This window comes from Bactrocera dorsalis, chromosome 2, assembly GCF_023373825.1.
Source record: "Bactrocera dorsalis isolate Fly_Bdor chromosome 2, ASM2337382v1, whole genome shotgun sequence".
NCBI classification, from domain to species: Eukaryota; Metazoa; Arthropoda; class Insecta; order Diptera; family Tephritidae; genus Bactrocera; species Bactrocera dorsalis.
This window is the reverse complement of record NC_064304.1, coordinates 40,663,777-40,688,018: the sequence shown is the minus strand read 5'-3', so window position 1 is coordinate 40,688,018 and position 24,242 is coordinate 40,663,777. Positions and strand designations below refer to the sequence as shown.

General features: G+C 37.2%; 2 protein-coding genes across 5 annotated transcripts in view; one reads left to right on the top strand and one right to left on the bottom strand.

Moving 5' to 3' along the window:
- LOC125776488 (uncharacterized) overlaps positions 1-11,186 on the top strand; it is a 33,131-nt gene extending 21,945 nt beyond the window's left edge. The window contains exon 2 of the mRNA XM_049448658.1: positions 11,105-11,186. The gene's annotated coding sequence lies outside the window, so the exon portion shown is untranslated. The remainder of the gene's footprint in view (positions 1-11,104) is intronic.
- LOC105224605 (5-hydroxytryptamine receptor 1) overlaps positions 1-24,242 on the bottom strand; it is a 184,702-nt gene that overhangs the window by 19,880 nt on the left and 140,580 nt on the right. The window lies entirely within an intron of this gene.

Here is a 24,242-nt window from a genome sequence, read left to right as displayed (position 1 = left end):
AGCTGCAGAACTTAATCGAGCAGGTACAATCTTTTATAAGAGTGTACAGCTGCTGGCGTATGCCGATGATATTGATATCATCGGTCTCAACACCCGCGCCGTTAGTTCTGCTTTCTCCAGACTGAATAAGGAAGCAAAACAAATGGGTCTGGCAGTGAACGAGGGCAAGACGAAATATCTCCTATCATCAAACAAACAGTCGTCGCACTCGAGACTAGGCACTCACGTCACTGTTGACAGTCATAACTTTGAAGTTGTAGATAATTTCGTCTATCTTGGAACCAGCGTAAACACCACCAACAATGTCAGCTTAGAAATCCAACGCAGGATAACTCTTGCCAACAGGTACTACTTCGGACTGAGTAGGCAATTGAGCAGCAAAGTCCTCTCTCGACGAACAAAAACCAAACTCTATAAGTCACTCATACTTTCCGTCCTGCTATATGGTGCAGAGGCTTGGACGATGACAACATCCGATGAGTCGAAGTTGCGAGTTTTCGAGAGAAAAGTTCTGCGAAAGATTTATGGTCCTTTGCGCGTTGGCCACGGCGAATATCGCATTCGATGGAACGATGAGCTGTACGAGATATACGACGACATTGACATAGTTAAGCGAATTAAAAGACAGCGGCTACGCTGGCTAGGTCATGTTGTCCGAATGGACGAAAACACTCCAGCTCTGAAAGTATTCGACGCTGTACCCGGCGGGGGAAGCAGAGGAAGAGGAAGATCTCCACTCCGTTGGAAGGACCAAGTGGAGAAGGACCTGGCTTCGCTTGGAATATCCAATTGACGCCACGTAGCGAAGAGAAGAAACGACTGGCGCGCTATTGTTGACTCGGCTATAATCGCGTAAGCGGTGTCTACGCCAGTAAAGAAGAAGAAGAAGAATTTAGACAACTTATCGTCGTGAGTTGACTTACCGTAAAGGAACTATTGGGGAAGATTTTGTTCTAATGTCTGCGTTAGTGCTCCATTTATATACTCTAAATATTATTTATCACACTTTTAGTAGTTTCCAATACAATCCTTGAATGATATATGGGGTAGGCGAGATTTGGATGCGAGTATCGAAGCTAGAGTCAGAACAAAATATTGTTTTGTTTGAAATTTCACACAATGTGCCTCATTAAACTACTCCAGTCATCTGAATCTAACTTGGTCTTGGTCACTCATGAAAATAGACAAAGCCGAATTTTAAAAATGTCTCCCTTTTAGACTAAGCAATTCTGTAATCCATTTGCCTGTTTAGTTTTATACTGGATGGTTGAAGCTTCAATAGAGATCATCAAACAAAATTTATCAACACTTCAATGGGTTGAAGTGAAAAAGAAAATATTAGTATCGCTGTAGGGTCGAAGTGTCCGGGTCAGCGTCAGTATTCACAAGTTTAAAGAAAGCTCCGTGTTTTACAACGCCGAGGCTTCAAAAATTTGATAAAAATGAAATGTGTTATGTCTAATAATTTTCTTATTGTGTTTCAGAAATCACTTTCGCCTGCTGTGATCCTGTTGAAAAAGCAGCCAGCGTACGGATCGGAGGTCTACCTTTTCCTCTGCTTCCAGTGGCAGGTGCTGAATCGGAATCTTTCAAAGCTGTGCTGTTCTCTTCTTTCCGTACAACATGACACAGCCGCTGTCTCTAGAATCGCTGAACTATGTTAATGCCGCCACGTATTTCGTATACAAATTTGTTTGCACCCACCAATATGTTTAATGAGGCCTGAATGAAAGACATTCGGATCATTTTTCCTTAGTTAAAGTTAAGACATACAAGTTTATTTAGGTTCTAGATTGGCTTAAGTACTTCATAAAATATGGTGGAATCTTCAGGCAAATTTTTATTTTTTTATTTATTTAAAAGAGAAACAATTATAAATAATTACCTCACTTACGAGCTAAAGCACTGGCTGCCAGGGCCTTCGGCTTTTATTGGTGCCGAAAATGGAAGAATTTGGTTGGAAGGTCGAATACTTATTTTCATTTAATTAAGGCAAACTACACTCGCTGAACAGTTTTTAAAGTTCAACCAATTAATTATATTCTCAACCATTAACCATTACATTAAATTCAATAAAACTACATAAGTTCAGTAAGAGGTATCAGCATTGAAAAGTAATTAGGTGCATAATCTGCTGATATCCGCATAAATCCACTTCAATGTAAAAAGAACTAAAGGTGGAGCAAAAAAATTTATTTTTTATTTACTATTTTAATCGGTAAAAACATTAGATGTCTTCAATTATACTTGTGTCGGTAAGCGATTGTATGGCTTATTACAAACTACCTGGCTTTTAGTATTCAAAAGTTACATATCGTATATATCATAACCTATATACTAATTTATAGTAGTAACTAATTTAATTATAAAATCCGTTAATTGTTATATATTTGGTGAGTCCTATCGAAACCAAAAAAAAACAATTTATATTACCTTCTAATAATTGAAAAATTTCTGAGAAATAGTTAGAAATAGTTTCTAAAAATGTTCTGCCAGTAAATAATAACAACCCTATTATACATTTCCGTGCACACATATATACAAATAAATATTTATATATCTTTATTCATAAAGGGTGATTTTTTAAGAGCTTGATAACTTTAAAAAAAAAAAAAACGCATAAAATTTGCAAAATCTCATCGGTTCTTTATTTGAAACGTTAGATTGGTTCATGACATTTACTTTTTGAAGATAATTTCATTTAAATGTTGACCGCGGCTGCGTCTTAGGTGGTCCATTCGGAAAGTCCAATTTTGGGCAACTTTTTCGAGCATTTCGGCCGGAATAGCCCGAATTTCTTCGGAAATGTTGTCTTCCAAAGCTGGAATAGTTGCTGGCTTATTTCTGTAGACTTTAGACTTGACGTAGCCCCACAAAAAATAGTCTAAAGGCGTTAAATCGCATGATCTTGGTGGCCAACTTACGGGTCCATTTCTTGAGATGAATTGTTGTCCGAAGTTTTCCCTCAAAATGGCCATAGAATCGCGAGCTGTGTGGCATGTAGCGCCATCTTGTTGAAACCACATGTCAACCAAGTTCAGTTCTTCCATTTTTGGCAACAAAAAGTTTGTTAGCATCGAACGATAGCGATCGCCATTCACCGTAACTTTGCGTCCAACAGCATCTTTGAAAAAATACGGTCCAATGATTCCACCAGCGTACAAACCACACCAAACAGTGCATTTTTCGGGATGCATGGGCAGTTCTTGAACGGCTTCTGGTTGCTCTTCACCCCAAATGCGGCAATTTTGCTTATTTACGTAGCCATTCAACCAGAAATGAGCCTCATCGCTGAACAAAATTTGTCGATAAAACACATTTCGAACCGAACACTGATTTTGGTAATAAAATTCAATGATTTGCAAGCGTTGCTCGTTAGTAAGTCTATTCATGATGAAATGTCAAAGCATACTGAGCATCTTTCTCTTTGACACCATGTCTGAAATCCCACGTGATCTGTCAAATACTAATGCATGAAAATCCTAACCTCAAAAAAATCACCCGTTATTATGTTTGCATACTACATAAACTCACCTTGATTAGATTGCAAGGCAATTTGTATTACAACACCCAAAGGACTTTCAATAACACAGCATTAAACACTCGAGTGCCACAACATTCCAACTGATTGCCTACATATGTACACATATACAAACATACATACATTCATGGGGTATAATAACAGAAGTTTGTTAAAATTTTCAAATAAGTATATTTAAGTAACTAATTGCTTGTTCGGGATCTTAAATATTTAAGTACTTTTATACATATGTACATGTACTATATATATACCCAAACTCGTTCTATTTTAGATAGAATTGGCATATCAAAAATGTTTAAAAGTCCGAAAAATTATATTTTTTACTTGAAGGAAAAATAACTTGAATTCTGAATAACTAAAATATTACATTAAAACTGGTATATGTTTTTTCAACAATATTAGCCTGATTTCTTCAGAACAGAACCCTGAATTGCGATTTGAAACTAAACTTTCCGCTATCAATTCAAGAGACCAACAGGAAACCTTTACCTGTTTTTGTTGAAAACTTTGTTTTATTTTTTTCGAAGATATTGCATTTGAACTTGGTTCGTTGAGCTCCCATTTCAATTTTACGTATATTTCTGAAAGTAATCCTGATTTTATGAAATTGGTACTGTTTTGATTACGGCGTACAATAATATTATTCTTTTGGCAGAACCTAAGAGAGTGCCGACAATTAAGTTATGAGACTGATTTTATTGCCGCGCTTGTGGTAAACCTGTGCCCTTAAAATTCCGGCTTGGTCCAAACAGCTTTGGAAACGTACGCTAAAATTGTAAGAGTGCATGGTGATAGTGCTCTTAGTCGTGCCAACGCTCACGATGGTTGTCTCCGCGCGCCCGCTGCCCGAAAAAAGCTCGCATGAGCAAGTCGAAGGTGAAAACGATGATTATTGCCTTTTTTGGTAGCCGTGGAATCGTCCACAAAGAATTCGTTCCAGCGGGGAAAACTGTGAATCAAGTTTACTATTGCCAAGTACTTGAAAGATTGTGAAAACGAGTTAACAGGGTACGCCCAGACATCGCCCGTAACTGGATCCTTCATCACGACAACGCGCCATGCCATACCGCCCTCAGCGTATCCCAGTATTTGGCCTCTAAAGGGATCGCCGTATTGCAACAGCCGCTTTATTCGCCCTAATACAAAATCGGTAGTCAAAGGAACCCATTTTGAGTCGATTACGGACACCCAGGCGGTCGTGACGAGGGTACTCGCAGTCGAAGCGTTCCAGAAATGTTACGAAGCATGGAAAACGCGCTGGAGTCGCTGTATAGCTGGCCAAGCGGACTACTTTGAAGGGGATGGCAGAGTTGTAGAATAATTTTCAAATATACGGTTTTTATGGAATCAGTCTCATTACTTAATTGTCACATCTCGTATAGTAGAGATAAGACTGAACGAACTTATAACTTTCTGAACAAAGTTTCAACATGCTCTCCGGTAACAATTTACGAGCCGTGCTTTTGCTTTCACATGTAGTTATCTCGGGCAAAAAAAAAAGAGAGACCTAAAAGTTTAACGCAACTGAGACAACTTTACCGTAACACATCTTATAACCAAGATTTGTGAAAATGTTAATCTCTACGAGAAGATCATAGGGATCTCATAAGGACAGTTGAAACATCAGTCTTACGTGATGACACTCCAGCTTTGAAAGTTGTCGATTCAATACCGGCCGGTGGAAGCAGAGGAAGACCTCCACTCTGTTGAAAAGATCAGGTAAAGAAGGGCTTGGCTGCACTTGGTATCTCGATTTGGCGTAAAAAAGAAACGACTGAGGCGCTGTTCTTAACTCAGCTATAACTGCGTAAGCAGTGTTTATGCCAGTAAAGAAGAAGATTAAAAATAATATTCCAAGATTGAAGAATGCAAAAATAATTGCCAATTAGCTTTCTAACTACGTGTTCTTATTAAACATAAACAAGTTAGTAAATAGTTCCATTATAAAATTTCCCATCTGCTACATTCAAATATTTTCTTCTCCTTTCCTCATTCTATTTGAGAGATTTTGATGTAATTTCTTGCTTAATTTTCTTGTTTTTCTGTTTCTCGTTTCGGTTTTATTTCATTATAAGCTCTTTTGACATTCTCAACAGAGTTTCTTCTGATTTATTTGTCGTGGGTATTTTATTGCAGCCACGCATTTGTTTCTTATTCTCATTTCATTAATCTACTTTTTCATTTTTCTGTTTCCCCGTTTATTTTTTTGTGTATTTTTTCATTTCAGCAAATTACTTTCGTCCGTCTGTTAAATGGCCGGGTACTTCGGTGTCCGCTCGTATAAGTTATATTGGCGTGCCAGAGGACTGCCGAGTGTACTCACTGAATGATTGCCATATTTAACTGCATATATATATATATATATATTCACTGTATATACGTATGTCATTATGCATTTATATGTGTATCAATGCATGCCGCATGACCATCGGCCTGTTTGAGTTGCGTGCACCTTTGTGCTTGCGTGTGGTGTTGCAAAGTGAAAAAGTCAATATTGATGTTGAAATTACAGCACACCGGTGCACCGGTGCTTGTATTGTCTTTCAATCATTTCATTTTGCTCTGCATATTGCATGAACGCATGTGCTTTGGGGCGGGAAGCGGGCCCAGTCAGGTATCACTGAATACATTTTATTGCCTGTGATTTTAATTTTCTGCCAATTTTCTTTATAACTTCAATTCATATGCACTGACGCTGATGAACTTTGATATTGGGTCGATGAGTTGGCACGTGTCGACACTTCAACCAGTCTTGGCCACCCGCTCATGCCAGCTCTATATGGTGGGGTATTATTCTTCAATGAATTTTTTATAAACTACAACTTCAATATTTAATTTTCAGTATTCTAAATTATTTTCGAAAATATCATACCAGAATTGTGATTACGACAGAAGTCAAGCTAAAAAGAAGATTCTCAGTATAATCGTAATGAAAGCTGTTTTGGTTAACTTGGTGGCAATATGAGGCTAAGTTAGATGGCTGATCAGAGATCGCACGTGGACTGTTATATGTAGTTCTTTGTGAGGCCAACGAAAAGAGGAACTCTGTGTTCGAACTATAAATTAGCGAAACCTTTAGTAACCAGTACATATTGCACAGGCGTTTAATTTTCATTTCCGCGAGTTCAGTGGGATGTCTGAAGGTATGCGGCCCCAGGTGCTTAAGTCTTGGCCACCCAAACGCGGTATAGTCAGGAAGAAAGTGTTAAGTTGTTTCCAAACCATCTTCTTCCATACAGCTTCTGCAGATGGCGTTTGATAGGATTCCCAGCCTTACTGCGTTGACCCCAATAGGCAATAACCCGTTAAAAGGCCAGAAACTAGGGAGAAGCTAGCCTTACTAAGAGCAAAGATCAATTGCGATCGGTATGTAGCGATGGTAGCCCAGCGCGGACCAAGCTTCCGCGAAGCCCAGCTATTTAGTAGTAGAACGTAAGAGAATACAGGAGCACCGATCAACTTTACATTTTCCTGCGATTGAGCTGTGGCCTGGCACCCATATCAGTTTTTCCACAAAAACACTCGATGCTATTGATAGCGAGGTTAGGCATTCTTTGACCAGCCTTGAACGCACTCTTAATGAGTTCAAGGCTCTGCTATCTGAATAGATGGTCACTTCTCTGAAGGAGGCTGCACTTCTCGACCTGGAAAACACTGCAATAATCAGAGAGTCTGAAACTGGAATTGATAGAGAACTTATCTTAAACTGAACGTAAAAGCCAAGTTCTCTCACAAGATTTTGATGGCCTATATCTTCAAAGTTGAAGTAGTGGTACGTAAAAAACATCAAAGATTGGGGATGAAAATTGGATCACTTATGACAACGTCAAGCTAAAACGATTGTCGATGAACGAAAGCAAATGGTGGGCAAGCCAGGATTGAAGGACCGAAAGGTTTCGCTGTTTGTTTGGTGCAAGTGGCAGTGAATAAATTGCTATGAGCTGATCCCCACGGTGAAGAGCTGTCAACAATTGGACCGACTGAAGGAAACAATTACCAAGAAACAATCACGTTTGGACAGTAGCAGAGAAATTTTGTTCCATCAGAAACTTACCAGAAGTTTCGTAAACTTGTTTAGGCAGTTTTTATGCATCCAACACATACGAGTAGATACTTAGTTCTTATCTGGTAGTATATCTCTCATGTACTACCTGTCGCTGCCTTAGTATAAGAGGTCTGTAGGGTATTTGAGGTGTCCTGATTACGAATTTAAGAAATTTTCCTTCACGTCCAGCTATTTTTGTCAATTGTGTAAACGATTGTTGTTTGACTCCATTTATCAGTGATGTTGAGTTGCTAGAGTTCTGAGTGTGCGGCTTAGATATATTGAGAATATATTACTTAGTAGTTTACAGAAGCTTTGAGTAAAGGGTATTAAATTTAAATATAAATCATACGAGTATGAATGATATGAATGAATATCACTCGGACGCTTTTGAAAAATATATTTAACTACGACCTGACGATGCATCTATTCAAAGGACTTTACGTTTCACCTCCAACTCCACACAGAAATAGTGCAGACAAAAATCAAAAATGTTTGCGAAGAAATAAATATTTTATATACAATTGAATGAGAATTGCAATTCTAAACACAGCATTGCTTTACGCGCTGCCATTGACATGTTGGCGTATTTAGGCTATTGTCAGTTGGTGTATTTAAATGAAGCAGAATACTACATATATTCCAAACCATTTCTTGCTGAGAACTCGCAAGAATCGTCATATACATACATAAATACATACAAATATATGAGCTTCAATAAAAACACACAAACATTCTCCAATATTCTTTCGAATACACACATCACATACACTCTTCCACATGCACACACACATAGCCAACAGCATAGAATGTAAATTTTTCCACAGCTCCACATCAAACCCAACATCCTTTGCTCAGCCTTCGCTGCTTTGGTCCCATGGCAGTTGATAAATATTTATGGCTTTTTAGAGTTAATGTCGCTGAAATCATCGTTTTGCCATCAGCGGCAATGCAGATATATTGGATTCATGATGCAACTGCTGAGCAATGCCAACAAAGCATTTTTTTACTTTCTTCTCGCAATTTTTTGAACATTTTTGCATTTCACATAAATTCTATGTACCAAGTGTTATGTGCTAGTATTTATTGCGTTGCTGTTGTTGTTTTTCAGTGAGAAAAATATTCAAAAATCACTTTGTATGCTCCAATCTGCAGGCAATAAATTATCATTTATTTCCTTTGTTGTTGTGCCATATATTTGCATGGTTTTTATTTAAATGATTTCGCTGGTGTTGGCTCTTTTATTTGCCAGACTAAAAAATTCATATGCAATTTCTATGTAAATCTAGTTTCGAATTCTGTTTGCACTTCCTGCGCGTCGTGTAACATTTGTGGCGTTGACACGACTGACTTTTTTCATTGTATGCATGTATAGTATGTATGTGTATGTGTCATGGCCCAACTGCAAGTGCCATTGTTGGAATTCATGTTAGCACATACTATAATTTCATCGAAAATGCATATGAGCCTGAGAGAATATTACTTTTTTTGAACAAATATCTATTAATAGTTTCGAGTTTTTTGTCGACTTTGCGAATTTATTTCATGATTTATTACCTGCAAAGCATTTGTAAGCGATGAGCTCGTAAATATTTATTACATTTTTAGAAATGCTCAATTGAATTTTAATTCGATATTAGTTAGTTTTCTGCTAATTGGAAAATGTTGCTTTATTTATATTGAAATTAACACAGTGGTTTGATTGAACTGTTTTTACATTACTTATTACAAACTATTTATTGATACAAAAATTGTTTAAATTTTGTGGAAATAGTAAATATTCATATTAAATATAACTCGGAAATTTTAGCCACGTTATTGATGACATCTAATGAAAATATAATTACTTAAAATTAAATTTTAAATAATTAAAAAAATTATTAATCAATTTCTTGTGTTTTCACCAAATTTAATTTCGAGCCAAAGACCATCCGAGCCTTAAGTTAATATTTGAATGTAAAAATGTGGAGAAATAGATAAGAATAAGTACAGAATACACAGTACATACACAGGGTGTTTGTATTTCGAACTATCGAATATCTTAAAGAGATAACTAACCACATAGCTGGCATATTTCCATATTGGGAAATTTGTAAAGAATATCCAGTGTTCGAAATTGAAAACTAACGTGTTTTGCGAAACAAAAACATTACTGGAAAATATTTATTTTAAACTAAGGATTGAACCATCATTACCAACTATGGTGAGCGCTACAAACAAATCTGTCGCCAATATTAGATTTTATTGATCAAATTAAATCATCTCTGAGTGCAGAACTGGCTTCAACAGAACGATACATCAATTCGTACATCATCTATGGTTGCTTCTTCACAAATTTACTTTATAACCATAATCTTTTTTTAACCGAATGATAGAGAAACCGAGAAATGCTAAGGGCAACACATGTGTCGAAAGTGTTGAAGTTAAAACTTTCAGATTTCATGAAGTTTTTCATAATTTTTGTTCAGAAAAAGAAGAAAGAAAAATAAAACAAGTAAGGAAGGGATAAGTTCGGGTGTAACCGAACATTTTATACTCTCGCATGATAAAGTGATAATCGAGATTTCATTATCCGTCATTTACCTATCATCATTGCTTCCTAATGTATATAACGGGTGATTTTTTTGAGGTTAGGATTTTCATGCATTAGTATTTGACAGATCACGTGGGATTTCAGACATGGTGTCAAAGAGAAAGATGCTCAGTATGCTTTGACATTTCATCATGAATAGACTTACTAACGAGCAACGCTTGCAAATCATTGAATTTTATTACCAAAATCAGTGTTCGGTTCGAAATGTGTTTTATCGACAAATTTTGTTCAGCGATGAGGCTCATTTCTGGTTGAATGGCTACGTAAATAAGCAAAATTGCCGCATTTGGGGTGAAGAGCAACCAGAAGCCGTTCAAGAACTGCCCATGCATCCCGAAAAATGCACTGTTTGGTGTGGTTTGTACGCTGGTGGAATCATTGGACCGTATTTTTTCAAAGATGCTGTTGGACGCAACGTTACGGTGAATGGCGATCGCTATCGTTCGATGCTAACAAACTTTTTGTTGCCAAAAATGGAAGAACTGAACTTGGTTGACATGTGGTTTCAACAAGATGGCGCTACATGCCACACAGCTCGCGATTCTATGGCCATTTTGAGGGAAAACTTCGGACAACAATTCATCTCAAGAAATGGACCCGTAAGTTGGCCACCAAGATCATGCGATTTAACGCCTTTAGACTATTTTTTGTGGGGCTACGTCAAGTCTAAAGTCTACAGAAATAAGCCAGCAACTATTCCAGCTTTGGAAGACAACATTTCCGAAGAAATTCGGGCTATTCCGGCCGAAATGCTCGAAAAAGTTGCCCAAAATTGGACTTTCCGAATGGACCACCTAAGACGCAGCCGCGGTCAACATTTAAATGAAATTATCTTCAAAAAGTAAATGTCATGAACCAATCTAACGTTTCAAATAAAGAACCGATGAGATTTTGCAAATTTTATGCGTTTTTTTTTTTTTTAAAGTTATCAAGCTCTTAAAAAATCACCCTTTATTATACAGAGAAGGCATCAGATGGAATTCAAAATGGCGTTATATTGGAATAAGGCGTGGTTGTGAACCGATTTCACCCATATTTCGTACATGTCATCAGGGTGTTAAGAAAGTATTATATACCGAAGTTCATTGAAATCGGTGGAGTAGTTCCTGAGATATAGTTTTTGGTCCATAAGTGGGCGACGCCACGCCCATTTTCAATTTTTAAAAAAAGTCTGGGTGCAACTTCCTTCTGCCATTTCTTCCGTAAAATTTAGTGTTTCTGGCATTTTTTGTTAGTCGGTTAACGCACTTTTAGTGATTTTCAACATAACCTTTGTATGGGAGGTGGGCGTGGTTATTATCCGATTTCTTCTATTTTTGAACTGTATATGGAAATGCCTGAAGGAAACAAATTTGAAGAGTTTGGTTGACATAGCTATAGTAGTTTCCGAGATATGTACAAAAAACTTAGTAGGGGGCGGGGACACGCCCACTTTTCCAAAAAAATTACGTCCAAATATGCTCCTCCCTAATGCGATCCTTTGTGCTAAATTTTACTTTAATATCTTTATTTATGGCTTAGTTATGACATTTTATAAGTTTTCGGTTTCCGCCATTTTGTGGGCGTGGCAGTGGGCCGATTTTGCCCATCTTCGAACTTAACCTTCTTATGGAGCCAAGAAATGCGTGTACCAAGTTTCATCATGATATCTCAATTTTTACTCAAGTTACAGCTTGCACGGACGGACGGACGGACAGACGGACGGACGGACAGACAGGCATCCGGATTTCAACTCTACTCGTCACCCTCTTTTAGTTTTAGGACTTACAAACAACCGTTATGTGAACAAAACTATAATACTCTCTTTAGCAACTTTGTTGCGAGAGTATAAAGAAAAGAATTTACAAAATTGCAGCGTCTTAAAAAAATAAATTTTACACAAAATTTTGTTCAGGTAGGTCATAGTATGGAGCAGCGTGATGACGGTGTCTGTTTACGAAATTGTGTAAAATTTTGTCAGTGTGTTCAGTAAGGTTTGCCATTTCATCATGTCACGTTTCACTCACTTTGCTACAGAGCTTGGGAATTGTCCAAGATCAATTTCAAATTCTCGAAAAAATGGATGAAAAAACGGTCATCTTAGGCCCCATTTCTGGCCTAATAGCTGTGCCAACAATCAAAATCATCGCTATTGGGGTGAGTCAAATCCTTGTACGGTTCAGGAAACACAAGAACGTTCCAAGAACTGGAAGGTTTCTGTGTATTGTGGTATGGTATTGTTTCGAAATGGGCTAGGAAATGCGGTTACCATTAATAGCGAGCGTTTTAAAAAGATGTTGACTGACTTTTTTTCCAGGAATTTTATGAAATTGTCTCGTATGACATTTATTTCCCACAATACGAAGAAAGTATGGACACAGTGCGTGCACAATTTAGCGTTTTTTTTAATTTCAAGTTGGCCACCAAGATCATGTAATTTTAGGCCCCTATATCAATCATGAAGACTTACGTCAATCAACCAGCAAAGCACGAGGAGCTCGAATTACAGCGGAAATGCTAAACCGGAACATCAAAAATTGGCGTAAATGAGTGGAGTCATACATATAACCGGAGCCGTGGTGACTATTTAACCGACATTTTATTGAAATTGCAAACGGCACAAAATAATCTACATAACAAAAACAAAAAACTCATTTTGACCAAGTTTGAGTGTTTTGTTTCATTTCAACATTAAGTCGTTGTTGTTGGTAGATCTTGTATATACAGAATATCAGAAAAAATTGGATACTAGTGGTCGGATCATTTGCCTTAGAGAAACGAAAGAAGTTAAGAATGGACGCAAAGTGTGGTAAGGCTAAAACACAATACTTGTATTATCTTCGCTATTTAAAGAGTCGCATTTGCTACCATCAGACCAAAGATATCACAAGCGTCGATCGATGAGACAATTTTTGAGCAATTTTTGGTCGTCAGTCAATTTGTACGGAACAAACCGTCCACACATCTTTCGTAAGCCCAAATGTTCGGTCAAAATGCGATAAATCGATGTTTTGGAGATGTTCAATTCCATTTCCATGAATTTCGATGATGATTTTGGCTGAGTTTTGATGAATTCACGCACAGTTTCGATGGAATTTCCGATGGTCACGGATTTTAATTGGCTCACATGTTGATCGTCATTTATGTCCTCACGACCAATTTGAAAACATTGAAACCACTCGTGCACTCTGCCCCGGGATAGGAAATCATCACCATAAACTTGTCTCATCAATTGAAACGTTTCGGTAAAAGTTTTACCAATTTTGAAATAAAATTTAATGTTGGCGCTTTGTTCGAAGCTCATTTTCGCACCGATAACACAAACATACTGACACTTAAAACGTAATACCTTTACTTCCGATCAATGAAATATTATGAAATTCTCACTGGACAATCGATAAAGATAACAGATTTTATCACACCATTTGACATATAGATGGCGCCACCAGGTGGCGCTAGATTCATAACGTTCTTTGTTACTTTGGAAGGCTCCTTGTATGAATATCGACTTGATACTACGTTTGCCACCCCACTTGGAGGAAGCGGATAGGCGGTGAGATGTGTACTTTCAACTTTTAGTATTATTTCTTTTCGATTTATCATACGACCGATTTTGATTTGTTTTTCCTATACCAATTAATCGCGATCTCATTCCTATGAAGATAATTGCGTGAAATGACTAACTATTAATTGCAAAATTAATCATAAACAAGCTCCAATTAAGGATATAAACAAAAGCGCGTGCATGTGAGCGATCCAGCTAGATTATCCTTTGCGTTGATAAATATGAAAAGTAAGCACTTACACATGCTGAGTAATATATTTATTTAACCAACATGGAGCATAAAAGGGCTGCGCGAACAAATTGATAGAAAATTACTGAGTGCGATAGGTTAACTAAATATGTATATGTAGATATATCTGTGTATGTTTATATGGTATGTGTGTAACCAGATTGGAAACATCAAATTGATATTGGGCTTTTGTTGGATAAGTCCGGGCGGAGAGCTGGTAAACAAACGAATGTAAATGTAATTGTGGAAGGCACACCAACGCATGGACTAAAATTATTTAAAATAACCTGTATACATAACAGTAGATACAAACTTGCGGCTAGCCTTAGAGCCCGTAAAATCCTGTGAGCATTAGAACACTAGGTAGCTTAAGTGAGCTTAAGTCACGTTTCAAATTTTCTAGTCAAATGCATTTATTTGCACAACAAAATGAATTTGTCCATTAAGTTGAGCCAACAAAAGGCTGCCACAAGCAGCACATAAATACCACTATATTTAGGTATACATTTGTACATTGTAAAGTAATGTAGTCTGCCAATGAATGTGAATAAGCGTATGTGTGTGTGATTATATTTCTCTATTATTTCCAATCAAAACTGACAATGTTTTTGCATAAATACTAATGCCGACATGATTTGGCTGCAGCAAAAGCACTTTGTGTGATTCACACACTCAAATATGTGCAAACCATATAAATACATATGTGTTTGTAGCACATCCACATCACATACGCACACATGTATCAGCACAGAAAATGGTAATTTAATATCCGAATGAAGGTTACTGGCTACGGCAGACCTAAATGCCTTGACCTTTTATTGTGCAATTTAGTTGCTAGATAATAAAGCTCCTGTGGCGCTATAATTCCAGTCATTTGTGCTGAAAAGCTTTGTCCAAACTTTGATTGCTTTGCAAGGCATGAGAAAATCAAGCATAGTTATTAAGCGGTATTATGTCATAATTACTACTGAGCGGTCTATTGAAACGTTGTGCTTTCCAAAGTGGGTAAATTATAAAGTAAAGTCCTGAAAGGAAATGTGAAGTGATAACAAGAGAAACTGCATAAATGCAAAGAACGAGAATTTATAGGGAAATAATAAAACTGGTTTAGTGAAAAAAATATGTTAATATTCATTGAAAGTATCTCTTTTTACTTCCATTTAAGTTCTCATCTAGCCAAGAGGTGGCAATACTTAAAAATATTGATAAAGATATCAGTGAAAGTAACTGTAATATAAATAAGCACTTACAATAAAAAACATTTAGCATTCAACTTAAAGCCATTAAATTTTAGAACTTCTTCATTGTTTACAAACGTAGATCCTGTGAATGCTTGAATATGCAACAACTAGGATGAAGACATTGAGAAATATTCAGCTCATTATCATCGCAAATTTAGAAATAGTTGTGTCTTTACTATATACAATATTTGCCAGAATAACGATAATTATCTACTTGAGTTAATGTGGAACTACTAAATGAGCAATACCTGCTGACAATACTACAATCCAGAAAAAAGTGCTTCAAGCTGATTGATTATAATTGACAGCAGGAAGCTTGAATATTTGGCCTACCTTGACTTGTAACTGAAGAAATACTTTTCAAATTGTGGCAACTCTGTACAAATTCTATATTGCAGTAAAACGTGGTAAGAACAAGTATGGAAGTGCTATGTTCGGGTATGAGCTGGATAGTAGAAAATTAATATATCGGGTTAATTGAGGCTAATGCAAGCTCTGGACTGGATTAACGTTTGACATTGCTCAAGTATACTGGTAACAGGTCTCATTTCATAATCATTTTATGAAGATAACACACACATTGACCGCTATATTCTGTATAAAGTCTACTAAAGTGAAATTCTTATATGTAGAACATGGAAGCTGGTGTGATTCGTGGACAGATTTTACAAAGCTTTGGCGTAAAACTATTTAAAATCCAACATTAAATAATTTTGCTAATGATTTTGAGATATTTATTTAGTGAGTTTTCGTACTTTAGTAGTTTTCAGCATAGCCGTTATATTGAGAATGGGTAGGGTCATCAACCGACTTCACCCTTTTTCACACAAATTTTTTTGTAACCCAATTTGTTAAGCTGCAATATAATTTTGTAGGCTCATAGTGGTGCTATTCCGCTCTCATACAATATCAATCTTCTTATACATAGTACCAAAGAAAGCACATAAAACTTTTTCATGTGAGAAATATGTATAGTTAGTTCGATTTAAGTAATTCAAAAGTCTTCTGCATCTTAGTAAAAATTGGAATTAAACAAATGACTTAGGGAACACTGGTACGCAAACAAGTGTTTCTAGGCGTAAAGGAATAGCAGGAACTTGCTGTGAAACAGCGGCGCAATATATGATCACCAAGACTGGAAAAATGGTTCCCATTATGAAGAAATGTATTGGATTTAATTGGGACAAAAATGCAACGGGAAATTGTAACTAAACTCTCTGGGTAAACGATATTAAAAACAAGTAAGGAAGGGGTAAGTTCGGGTGTCACCGAACATTTTATACTCTCGCATGATAAAGTGATAATCGAGATTTCATTATCCGTCATTTACATATTTTTTTATTTTGCTGTAAAATTAATTAGAAATAAATTCTGAGAGATTTACCGACAATTTCGGTGAAAAATTAGGTTAGGTTAGGTTGGGCACTGAGTTCTTCGTGTTCGATATCAGGGACCTTGAAAAGTTATAGTCCGATCACGACAATTTTTCCACAAGGGATACCTCAGCTCAAATACAGTTTTATAAAGTTTTATTCCGCTATCATCATTGGTTCCTAATGTATATATTATACAGAGAAGGCATCAGATGGAATTCAAAATAGCGTTATATTGGAAGAAGGCGTGGTTGTAAACCGATTTCACCCATATTTCGTACATGTCACCAGGGTGTTAAGAAAATAAAGGGTGATTTTTTAAGAGCTTGATAACTTTTTAAAAAAAAAAAACGCATAAAATTTGCAAAATCTCATCGGTTCTTTATTTGAAACGTTAGATTGGTTCATGACATTTACTTTTTGAAGATAATTTCATTTAAATGTTGACCGCGGCTGCGTCTTAGGTGGTCCATTCGGAAAGTCCAATTTTGGGCAACTTTTTCGAGCATTTCGGCCGGAATAGCCCGAATTTCTTCGGAAATGTTGTCTTCCAAAGCTGGAATAGTTGCTGGCTTATTTCTGTAGACTTTAGACTTGACGTAGCCCCACAAAAAATAGTCTAAAGGCGTTAAATCGCATGATCTTGGTGGCCAACTTACGGGTCCATTTCTTGAGATGAATTGTTGTCCGAAGTTTTCCCTCAAAATGGCCATAGAATCGCGAGCTGTGTGGCATGTAGCGCCATCTTGTTGAAACCACATGTCAACCAAGTTCAGTTCTTCCATTTTTGGCAACAAAAAGTTTGTTAGCATCGAACGATAGCGATCGCCATTCACCGTAACGTTGCGTCCAACAGCATCTTTGAAAAAATACGGTCCAATGATTCCACCAGCGTACAAACCACACCAAACAGTGAATTTTTCGGGATGCATGGGCAGTTCTTGAACGGCTTCTGGTTGCTCTTCACCCCAAATGCGGCAATTTTGCTTATTTACGTAGCCATTCAACCAGAAATGAGCCTCATCGCTGAACAAAACACGCGCGCGAAACACATTTCGAACCGAACACTGATTTTGGTAATAAAATTCAATGATTTGCAAGCGTTGCTCGTTAGTAAGTCTATTCATGATGAAATGTCAAAGCATACTGAGCATCTTTCTCTTTGACACCATGTCTGAAATCCCACGTGATCTGTCAAATACTAATGCATGAAAATCCTAACCTCAAAAAAATCACCCGTTATTATATACCGAATTTCATTGAAATCGGTGGAGTAGTTCCTGAGATATGGTTTTTGGTCCATAAGTGGGCGACGCCTCGCCCATTTTCAAATTTAAAAAAAGCCTGGGTGCAGCTTTTGTGTTTCTGACGTTTTTTGTTAGTCGGTTAACGCACTTTTAGTGATTTTCAACATAACCTTTGTATGGGAGGTGGGCGTGGTTATTATCCGATTTCTTCCATTTTTGAACTGTATATGGAAATGTCTGAAGGAAATGACTCTATAGAGTTTGGTTGACATAGCTATGGTAGTTTCCGAGATATGTACAAAAAACTTAGTAGGGGGCGGGGCCACGCCCACTTTTCCAAAAAAATTACGTTGTATGGTTGACATAGCTATGGTAGTTTCCGAGATATGTACAAAAAACTTAGTAGGGGGCGGGGCCACGCCCACTTTTCCAAAAAAATTACGTCCAAATATGCCCCTCCCTAATGCGATCCTTTGTGCCAAATTTCACTTTGATATCTTTATTTATGGCTTAGTTATGACACTTTATAGGTTTTCGGTTTCCGCCATTTTGTGGGCGTGGCAGTGGGCCGATTTTGTCCATTTTCGAACTTAACCTTCTTATGGGGCCAAGAAATACGTGTACCAAGTTTCATCATGATATCTCAATTTTTACTCAAGTTACAGCTTGCACGGACGGACGGACGGACGGACGGACAGACGGACGGACGGACGGACAGACAGACATCCGGATTTCAACTCTACTCGTCACCCTGATCACTTTGGTATATATAACCCTATATCTGACTCTTTTAGTTTTAGGACTTACAAACAACCGTTATGTGAACAAAACTATAATACTCTCTTTAGCAACTTTGTTGCGAGAGTATAAAAATTAATTGGGCTCAGTTAAAATGGATAAAAATATCGAAACAAGAATTTGTTTCAAATTTTATATTTCTAACTAAATTTCATGAGCGGAATCATTGCGACGAATCAGTTTTATCAAAAACACAAGCCTACGATTGGTACAAAGTCTTCAAAGACAGTAAGAGATCGTTGAAAAAACGGTCATTCTGGACAATCTTCGGTCTCTTAAAGTGATGAAAATATAAAAAAATTAAGGATATGGTGTTCGAAAATCGCCAGTCAAGTGTTAGAGAGATGGCAAGAGAGTTCGACATCCCTCGCGAGTCCATTGGAATGAGTTTGTTGAATATTTTGGGTATAAAACGCGTTCTTGTTTGACGCGCCACGATAAAGCTGAACTTTTTTTCAAAAATCGATCGTGCGAATTATGATCTCACATTCATGGAGAGTATTATAACTGCCGATGAGGTATGGGCTTATGAGTTTCACATGCAAACTAGTCAACAATCATCAGAATGGAGGGAAACAAACAAGTCGAAACCAAAACACTACGCCAAAGCCACTCAAAAATCAAGGTGATGTTCAATGTTTTTTTTTTTGATATTCTCGTTTTGGTGCATCATGAATTTGTTCCGGATTGCCAGCCAGTCAATAAAGAGTTCAATTTGCTCGTATTAAGGCGCTTGTGTGAGAACATCCATCAAAATCGGCCGAAATTATGGAAGAACAATTCATGGATTTTACACGGTGATAATGCTCCAGCGCTTCGAGCGACAACTGTGACCGATACAGCTAAAAGCCAATGAATGCCACCGTATTCACCAGATTTGGCTCTGTGTGTTTATTTCTTATTTCCCGAAGTGAAACTTCCGTTTCGTGGAACCCGTTTTCAGTCGATCGAAGCGATAAAAGAAAATTCGCTGGAGGCGATGAAGGCTATCCCAATAAGTGCTTAGGAAAAGTGTTTAGCGGACTGGAAAAATCGTTGGCTTTAGTGAAATACATCTGGTGGGGATTATTTTAAAGGCGACAAAAAAAGATTGATCAGTAATTAATATTTTGAGTTTTATTTACAATTTCCGTGTATCTTTTTGTCACAATGCATTATAAGTTTGAAAAAAAGCCAAACGCGATTGGCTCACAATAGACCGTCATTATAACTTTTCCTGTTTTCTGTGGTTGAGTATTTACAAGTTGCCTATTTAAATAGTGTACTTTAATCTTTGAGTGAACTGTGATATATAAATGATAAGTAATTTGCCTAACTTTTGTTTAAAAACATATCCCTCTTTTGGTAAAAATTTGAAGAGAAAACTTTCGTTTTAGAATTTTCTGAGTTGCGTCTTCCATAAAGCCAATGCTTAGCTTTACATATTGTGCCTTCATATGTATATATAAACAACTAACCCATGCGATTGTATTTCAGAAGTCAATCCTTACGAATAATCACACACAACCCTCGGGCTAATTTCAAATTGTAAGCGATTACGTTTGAAATTTTCACATTACTTGAATTGCTTTTCATTGGCGCCAACATATTGCCACGCATTTATCTGCGTGATATCCTGCCATTTATAGTGAATGAACGCCACCTAAGTAATGAAATGACATATTGGCAGTGTAGAAAATTAGTTACTCACTCCGATAAGCCAGCTGTACATATTTGTGGAGAAAATCATCATTTCAGATAACAGTAATATTAATGGCAAGGAACGCAAAAAATTAATGGCTGAAAGCCTAAAAGCCAGCAATTTGTAAAAGGTCGCTGCAGCGTGCGAACGCATTCACTTAACTCTCGTTCCAACCAATTCAGCATTCACCGAGAAATCAATTCGATTTCTATCGAACGTTTAACGGTAAATGAAGGCAGAAAGGCAAAAACTTATTGTGACTACGCATTTTTAGTTGTGAATACAAGCAAACAAAGCAACTAAAGCAAAGCCAGAAGAGACGCGGAAAAAGATGCGTCTACAACGAATATGCGTGAGAATAAATTGCTTTGCTCCAATGTGTGTGTGTGCGTTGTAAGTTTTTTGCACGCGCACTCCAACACAGCCAAACATATGTTTACACATACATGCACGCTTGCTAAATCTAGCCTTAGTGGCGATAGTCTCCCATCCCAACATCTCACCGTCTGCTTCGCCAACCCATCAAATGCGCGCCTCTTCAATCGCTGCTTCGGTTATGATTGCATGCGGCGATCGATGATGGGAGTGGTGGTGGGGATGGCGGTGTCGTCAGCGGCAACAACTATTGTCAGTGCCATTACCGCAAGCAACCGAGCAACCGGGTAACAATGAGCCGCTGAGTGCTGCACAAAGTGTTGGCGCGATGGAGCAGTTAGTGGTGGTGTTGGTGGTCGTGCACTAATGGTGCCATCAACGGCATAAACGTTTATATGAACTCAAGCACAGTTATTTGTATGTGTTTGTGCGTATTTAAATACAAGTAAACGAATACATTCTTGGCAAATGACAGAGCAAATTGCTCACACACACACACGCAGACACGTATGAATGAGCAAATAAGCACATCGAGTTAGGCGAATATTAAAGTGTTTTTTGATTGCGTTAAATTTACTCGTAAATAGCCTTTAGGAAAAATATTAGCTGTGAAGTTTACCCTATTTTTATACCTTCAGCAGTTTATATTCAGGTTGCTATGACTTTTGTGCAATCCAAAGGAAACCCTATAAAGTATATCATATATGCATTTGTATAATGTACATAAGGGGTTACATGAGTTTCCGCGGGTAAAAAGCAGCATTTTTCCACAATTTTTTCCTCGTATAAAAAATTAAATATTTTATTAGAATTTTTCATTGTTGCAAACATACACTATTAACAAAAATATTCTGAAATTTTTTGAAAAAATATTTGAAGCTCGGCCATTTCGATACCACTTCCGGTGACCCCCCTTGGCAGAATAACTCCTTACAGGATCGTCTAAGGTTAAAAATTTCGTGTTATGGTTAAAACCTTTACTAAGAACTTGTACGGAGGAAAAAAATACTGAAAATGGATTTTTGGCAGAAATGTTTACAAAAAAATAAAATTTTCAGTGAAAATTTCGCGACAATTTTTTTCAAATAGTTGTAATCGAAAAAAACCTTCATCAACTTGAAATTTGAGGACAATATTCTAGAGCTGTTTTGGAATTTAATAAGACAATAGAAAAGATCGTTTTTTTGAAACCCGTAAACCCATGTCACTCCATAAATAATCAGCATGATGAGCTGAGTTGATTTAGTCGTAGACAGGAGATATTAGTCTGATTGTATATAAGTGAGATATCGGTCTGCAATTTCGCTCACGTCCGTTTTCTTCAAAAAGCTGCTTATATTGAATCACTATAGTATATAACTGCCATTCAAACTCACCAATCAATATCAGAATAAAGATCTTTTTATATCCTCTTATGCTATAAACAATACATCTATGAAGCAGTGAAATTATCAAATTTGTTATGTAATATTTGTGTGATGATACAAATTTAACAAAAGTACAGCGTTCATTTGCTCTGCTACCAATTGAATTCCTTTTAAATGCAAGTTTCATTCCAAGATTACTTAATTAGTGATCATAGTGGTTGGCCAACATTCAATGATATGCTGCCTTTGGTTTGCAAACGGTGAAGAGTAGCGAATCGAACAAACTACTATGAGGTGCTCACTTACTTTCTTGATTCATATTCAACTTGTTAAGTTTTTTTTTGCCTTTAGATGACAACAGAGCAAAATGGCAAAAGATGGAGAGAGGGGAAAATGCGAATTAATCAAAGCTTTTTTTCAAACAATATTTTCCAGGAATTTTAATAGTCTCCAAATTTTAAATTCAAATGCAGTTTGTGAGAGATTAAGAAGATTAAGAAGGATTATAGAGAAATGAATACACCAACATTTTACTTAATTTTTAGGATCACCCTTTCAAAACCAAATCTAAAATATCCTTACCTTCATATATCCCACGGCTGGCGGCTTTCTATGGCCCCACAAAGGACTACATATAGTCGTTCACGCGCGATCTCTGATCAGCCATTTAACCTAACCTATTTAAACCTAAATCCGTGGAATGAAAAACTTTTATACTACCACCTCCAAAATTATCACATTTATTCCGTATACTCCTATATATACTCGTACCATAGTCGGATAAAAACACTGTTCTGTTTTAAAACATCGGTGGAATGGTAAGCCGCATTGTTTTGTTTTCTGGTTTCTTTCTGCGGTTTGCTTTGTGTGGAAGCAATGAGAGAGAAGAAAGGGTGGCGATATGAAGAAAAGGACTTTAATAGAAGGTCTATAAATATATTCGTGAGTTTTATTTTCAAATTTTGAACGTTCTCCACTTTCCGGTAAGCTGTGGATTCAAAATCAACCGTATTCCACTGAGCGTGTTTTGTAACGACCACAACACATGATTGTCTGTTTACAAATAGTTTTTAATGGGTTATGAGGCCGAATTTTTTTTCGAAAGTGTCACACTGGTCTAGCCCCTTAATGCACCGTATTCGGTTAAACCAATGTTGGAATAAATAATGTGTTTCATCGGTCTGTTATAGAACGCATTTACAGGTGGTTAAGTACGTACAAGATACAGTCATTGGCCAAAGCTACCAAAAACGCTTTGCTGTTAGAGTAAGCTGCACATTGCTCTGTAAGCGCTGTCAGGACAATATTCTGTCGATTCCTACAGACCATTAAAATCTCAGTGTGTATCAACCTTTACTCGCCTCAACCAAGTGGCGTTGCAATACTTTGCTAAATTGCTCATCTTAAATGTCCGTTGTTTAATCCACTGCAGCTGCTCAATGGCTTGCTTTCTTAATCCCCCGCTTGCTTGCGAAGACACTTATAATGGCCTTTGTTATCGTCGCCATCCTTTCACCAATTTTAATGGATTTTTGAATCCATTCAATTTTGTGGCAAGCGCTAGGATACTCTGAACACACAAAGTAGCGCTTGCCAACACTTGCAACAAACACACATACTTGTACATATAAGTAGAAATATCCTTGGCGCAGGCTAGTAACCGAAATGAGTTGTTATTTATTTTTCTCTGAAATTTAATAAGCATTTAACGGTGGCCATAATAAGCCACAATAATGATGATTATAGCAAAAGATAATGCGCAAAGAGCAAAGTGCACGGCGTAAAGCTCTTCGACACTTAACGATCTCATTTAAATTTTTTCTCTATTTACACTGGATTATAAATCGAATGATATTTTTTATATTATGACATAATTTAACAAAGTTAATACGATATTTACGCCTTCGTGCTGTCGGCGCTGGCAGCTGAAGACTTGATTTATTGCGTTGTTTGCCTTCGCTTATTTGCTTTGTGCCGCCACCTTGTGCTGTAAGCAGTGCTTGCAATGCGCCTTGCTATCTTGTTCCATATCTATATATGGGTGCACGTACTTGCCATATTTCTTCTGCTTGCCTTTGGAGTTGTTGCACACTCTTTTCCGCTGTCTTGCTGCATTATATATGTACATAAATATCGATTGTATTCGACTTCAGCATTATGGCGTTTGCCCTTCTTTGCAACGCATACACCCATACACACACACACGCA